Source organism: Vitis riparia, chromosome 11, assembly GCF_004353265.1.
Source record: "Vitis riparia cultivar Riparia Gloire de Montpellier isolate 1030 chromosome 11, EGFV_Vit.rip_1.0, whole genome shotgun sequence".
Taxonomy (NCBI): domain Eukaryota; kingdom Viridiplantae; phylum Streptophyta; class Magnoliopsida; order Vitales; family Vitaceae; genus Vitis; species Vitis riparia.
Genome location: NC_048441.1, coordinates 3894984 through 3901261, shown reverse-complemented (window position 1 = coordinate 3901261; position 6278 = coordinate 3894984).

The window sequence follows — 6278 nt, the reverse complement described above, 5'->3', positions numbered from 1 at the left end:
TTCACCATCGTTGTTATTCTATTTCTTTTACTTATTCACTCATCCTCTTATTTAAAATCCTGAACTCTCAAATTTTTTTCAAGTTTCCAATCTCGTTCAAATTTAATTTTCTAAAAATTCTCATTCTCACATTTAGTTTCTGAAAGTCTGATCTTCAAATGAACTCCAAAACTCCAAAACTCCAAATTTTCTAGTGATATTCAAGATCCCAATTTTTTTAATTAAATTTCAAAAGTCTAATTTTCTCTCAAATAGTTTTAATTCCACTCTGGTTTTCAAACGATCTTCCGCTCCTCTTGATTTTAATAAGCGTGAACGATTTTTTCATAATTCCAGAATAATGGAATCTGTGACATCAAGTCATGCTAAATAAACGGGCTTTGGTGGGGGCCCAGCATGGGTGATTTTATGATTGATTGATTGATCGCTTGCTTTGATTATCATACATGATTGATTTACCCTACTCTTTGACATACATGCGATTATTCCTAAATTGTGCACTAACCTTCTCTTCTTGATAGCGCTTTATGGATCACTGCTCAGGTACGCATCCACACCCGCTCGAGTCATTTTCTATATGCATGTTTAGATTCTCACATGTGCATGATCATTCAGGATATTCATTGATTTACTCATCAATTGTCACATCAGCTTCATTTTATTAGTAGAGACCCGACTTTAGGGACTTAGAGGGGTGCTATGGTCCTCACCGTACCTTCCCAATAAGTAACCTGACCCCCGAGCCCGATCCGGTTTTTCGCAGACCGTCTTTTCCAAAATAAGGAGTCTCACTTAGGGTTTTTCTTTCTTATTTTGTTTACCCTTTTTAAAAATAAAACAAAAATAAGTGGCGACTCCAAGTCAGTTTTCATAATCAAATAAAATCAATTTTTCAAACAAAAATCGAGCTCACCATCGAGTAGGAAACGCATGAGCCGAAATGCGGGGTCCACAATAAATTAAATTTAATTCAAGTCTTATTAAAAATTTAAAAATAAATAGGTCTTAGTAAAATATGAATACTAATATTATAATAAAACCATAAATTATATTTTTTATAAAAAAAAATATACTATTATAGTATATGTTATAAACATAAGGATATTAACATTTTTGTAAATTTTGGTTAAAAATGAATAATAATAATTTTTACGAATATTTAATTTTAAATATAAGGAAAAGTGGGTTTTGATTCACTAATTTGAAATATATATATAAAAGAACTCCAACTTTTATAAATTAGTTTTACTTTCATCTATTTAAAAATATTTCAAAATACATGTACTTTTTCATAAGTTAAATAATTATTTCCTGAAATATCATTTTACTTTATAATATTAAATAAAATTATCCGAAATTAATTTATCATTTTTATTTGATAAAAATTTTTTACAAACAAATACATTATAAACTTTTTATTATATAATATGAGATATAAATCATTATGGAAAAATTCACTAGGATCGTCAAGTGATAAATGAAATCTTTTTAATCTCTAGTTGATAATGAATTTATATCATGTATTATATAAATCCTCCATCTTTTTACTCCCATTGTATTTCCAACTATTTCTCGATATTTATATTTTCTATTAGAGTGCTTTAACTAAGTTAAAATTAATATTTTATTTTTATATTTTTAGATTTATAGTTTTTTTTTAGTTTTAATTGTATTTTTAATTTTTTTAATTTCTTATTTTATTCATCTCAAATCAATTCTCAGGATAAAAAAAATGGTGTTATTAACATCACAAATAAAAGGGTCATTTCAATAAATAATTATTTCAGTTATGAAAAAGTGCATGTAGTTTAAAATATTTTTAAATTGGTAAAGATAAAACTGATTTATAAAAGTCGAGGTTCTTTTTTCTATATTTTTTCAAATTAGTGAGTACAAACCCACTTTTCCCTTGTATGAATAATAGATAAAATTCAACATTTTTTACATGTAAATGAATCAAGTTTTTCATTTCATGTACACATTAGTACTAAATTATGAACATAATATTTTAGAATATTTTGATTTAATTTGTAATTAATCAAAATGGTTTTTTGAATTCAAAATGATTCTTAAAAATTAAAAATTCATCAAAGAAATTAAATTATTAATTTTGTCTTAATTTATAATTTATTTACCTAAATTCAAAAAATATAGTTGTGTATATAGGAGAAATAGTAAAGTCATAATTCATAATATATCGGTTTTGATCTAATATTTTTTTTTAATGATTAGATCAATTTTTTCAATTTCAAATTATTTTTAAAAATTGTTAAACTCATTAATAAATTTGATACAAAGTGTTATTTTATTTGAAGTTCATTTTTATAGTAAGAAAATTAATAAAAATATAATTATGTACAAAAAAAAAAAAATTCATTATGAACCATTTTTTATCCATAAGTTTCTAGTATTAATGAGTTTATTATTTGAGTTTCAAATTATTTTTAAAAATTATTAAACTTGTTAATCAATTTAAAATATTATGTATTGTTTAATTTGGAGTTTATTTACCTAGTGAAAAAATTAAAAAAATAATGATTGTATGTAAAATAGAAATAATAGAGTTATTCTAGACCAATTTTTGTTCATAAACTTTAGGTATTGATTATTATTATTTGAGTTTTAATTTATTTCTAAAAATTACTAGACTCGTTAATGAATCCAGTGCATTATGTCTAGTTTGTCAGGACATTGAGGCTATATGTTAGCAAATTTATTCCTTTTAATGTTTGACCATAAAAGTTTTTTTAGATAGTGACTTGCTCTCCATTGAAGATTAAAAGTTGTTGTTCGTCTAACAGATAAGTCACAAGTACATCAAAAAAGGTTTGGCTTCTGGAAAATTAGGCTTTGTTGAGGTATTAAGAGGATCAGTTTTGTTTTGAACTACAAATTATTTAAAATTGACTTTTGAAATAGAGCAGGACCGCTCAAGTGGCCTGGAGCACTCAAGCGCTTAGGACCGCTCAAGTGAGCCATCCCGCTCAAGCGCTCGAGGCACTCAAGTAGTGGGTAAGTTGGCTCGAGCGGTCATACATATTCTATCGAGCATTTTTCACATAAATTGATTTGGAACTTTTCCAAAACCAAAACTCTTCAGGATTTTTGCCTATAAATACCTCTCTATTAACCCCTTGAGGGTAAAAGATCATAAAGTGATTAGAAGGAAATCACATTCTCTAGAGAGGGTTATGAGAAAGATGATAAAGATATTGAAATGTCATATGATATAACTAGGGATGAATCAACACACATGGCTAAAAAAATAAAAAAAAGGTCATGAAATTTAACAAAAGGCTTTACAAAAACAAAGAATCTGGAAAATGGAAGAGAACTAATGAACAAATGTCCAAAGAAATGGATAGAGGTTCCTCTAAAGGTAAGAAAGTTGAGTGCTTTAACTATGAAGGTCTAGGACACTATGTTAGTAATTGTCTTAGCCCAAAAGATATCAAAAAGTCTATGCAGGCTACATGGAGTGATACAGACTTTGAAGAAAGTGTTTCATAGCTTCTGAAGATGCAAGGTATGATCCCAATGACATTTTAGCTTTTGCTACATCTATGGAATCTATGCATAATAGTGATTGTGATAGTGATAGTGATGATGAATTTATTAATGAACAAAAGGTTGAATTCTTAAGTAATCTTGTTGTTGAGCATGAAAAGTTAATTAAGAGTTATTTAAAAGATCATGATATTCTTGAAGGTCATAAAAACAAGATTGACATGCTTAATATAGAAAAGACTAATTTGCATGAAAAAAAAATAGATTTCTTAAGTCTGAACATCACTCTCTCCTTTACAAGAATAAAGCTCTCACTCAAGAGATCAAGAGTAATAAGCCTTCTTTATCTATGAATAAAAATTTTCACCTTGAAACTAAAGTGCTTAATGAAATACTTGATAAATGCAAAACCCATGGTGATAAAAGAGGTTTGGGGTATATTAACAAAGATGAAACTCCCTTTGATAGAGAAACTATGTTTGTTAAAGGTAAATATGTAACCCCTAACCAAGCAAAATCTCCTAAAAAGACATCACTATGCACACATTGTAAGAAAACTGGGCACTCTCAGTTTAGATGTTATACTAGGTTTTTAGAAAGGTTTGAATCTCAAATAAGTAGGCTGATGAATTATTTTAACTCCTTTAAAAAAACATCTTGAATAATGGGAAAGGAAATAAAACTAATCAGAAGCCTAGAAGTCAACCTAATTACTCTAAGTCACCACCAAGGACTAAACAAGTCTTGTTGAGAAATGATAGGGCTAAATGCCAAGTTGTGTTTAATGCTCTTAAAGTTAAATCTTATAATGAGTGGTACTTTGATAATGGTTGCTCTAGATACATGACAAGAGACAAACCTTTTTAACATCTCTTAAGGATTATAATGGTAAGACAATTACATTTAGGGATGAGAGCTTAGCTCATGTTAAAGGTAAGTGAAGTATATTTATCCCTAGTTGTCCTAAGTTAGATGGAGTTCTCTAAGCAGATAAACTCAAGGAAAACCTCCTAAGCATTAGCCAAATGTGAATTTTTTCAATGACTTATGTGACGTAGTTAATAAATAGGAAATGGTCCTTATCATAGGACATAGGACAGTTGACAATTGTTATGCAATAAATCCTAACTCTAGAACACCTCTTGTGTGTAGTAAGGTAAAGCTAGATCTTATCAAACTCTGGCATAGAAGGTTAGGTCATATAAACTATAAGTAGGGACCTTGTGCACTTGGTGAATAGCGAAAAAGTTAGAGGTATCCCTAAACTTGTGGTGAACCTAAACCCATTTGTGAAGAGTTCATGAAAAGTAAAAAAACTAAAAGTTCTCATAAAAGAGTTAAAGAAATTAGGACCACTAGACTATTAGGCCTTCTTCACATGGATCTAGTGGGCCCTATGCATACTAAAAGTAGAGGTGATAAGAGATATGTCCTTGTGGTTATGGATGATTTTTCAAGATACTTCTTTGTGAGTTTTCTTAGAGAGAAATCATGGGCAATTGAACATTTGAAGTCACTATTCAATAGAATACAAGTGGAAATAGCTCATCCAATTGTAAGAATTAGGAGCAATAGGGGGAGAGAGTTTGACAATGTGGATGTTGACTCTTTTGTGAGTCTAAAGAATTAAACATGAGTTTTCAACTCCTAGAACTCCTCAACAAAATGGAGTGGCTAAAAGAAAAAATAGAGTGTTACAAGAAATGGCTAGGGTAATGATTCATATGCATTATACCCCTATGCAATTTTGGGTAGAAGCTATAAATATAACATGTTATACTACCAATAGTGTTTTTCTTAGGCCTAGAACAAAGAGATATATTATGAATTATCGAATGGGAGAAAACCTAACCTTAAGTATTTTTAAGACTTTTGGCAATGAACGTTATATACCCTAATAGGGAGAACCTTGGAAAGCTTGATACTAAATTGATGTAAGTATCTTTCTCAGCTACTTTACTACTAGTAAAGCCTATGGGTTTATAACCAAAATTCACATATTATCCAAGAATCTTCTAATGTGGTTATAAATGATACTGGTTATGATCAGGGTATAACTAAGAGTCAAATTTTAACCCAAGATTAAATTGGGGATAACCCTAAAAATGAAAAGATCATGAAAGATAACCCTAACGATATCCTTGAAAGAGACATCAATCCCAATAAGGATGAAAATGTACCTCTAAGTGACAAATTTGATGAAACATAGAGTAAACATAGATCCAAAGTACTGAAGAACCACCCAATCTCAAATGTTATAGATAATGTCAATGAACGTGTGGTTACTAGGATACAATCAAGATTAAATGAGATGGATCTTGTATGTTATACCTCCCAATTAGAGCCAAAGAATGTGGAGGAAGCCTTAGGTGATGAATCTTTTACTACTGAACTCTAGGAAGAGTTAAATCAATTCACTAGGAATGATGTGTGGTACTTAGTCCCTAAGTCTAAAGACAAACATGTCATAGGTACAGAATGGATTTTCAAGAACAAACAAGACGAAAATTGGGTCATTATGACAAACAAAGAAAGATTTTCACTTATAGCTAGATTAGAATCAATTAGGATACTTTTGGCAATAACATTCTCATTGAGGATAAAACTTTACCAAATGGATGTCAAGAGTGCTTTTCTGAATGGGATTCTGAGTGAAGAATTTTATGTAGAGTAACTTAAGGTATTTGAGGATCTGAAATTCCCCAATCATGTCTATAGGTTAAAGATAACCCTTTTATGGATTAAAACAAGCTCCTAGAGCTTGGTATAAG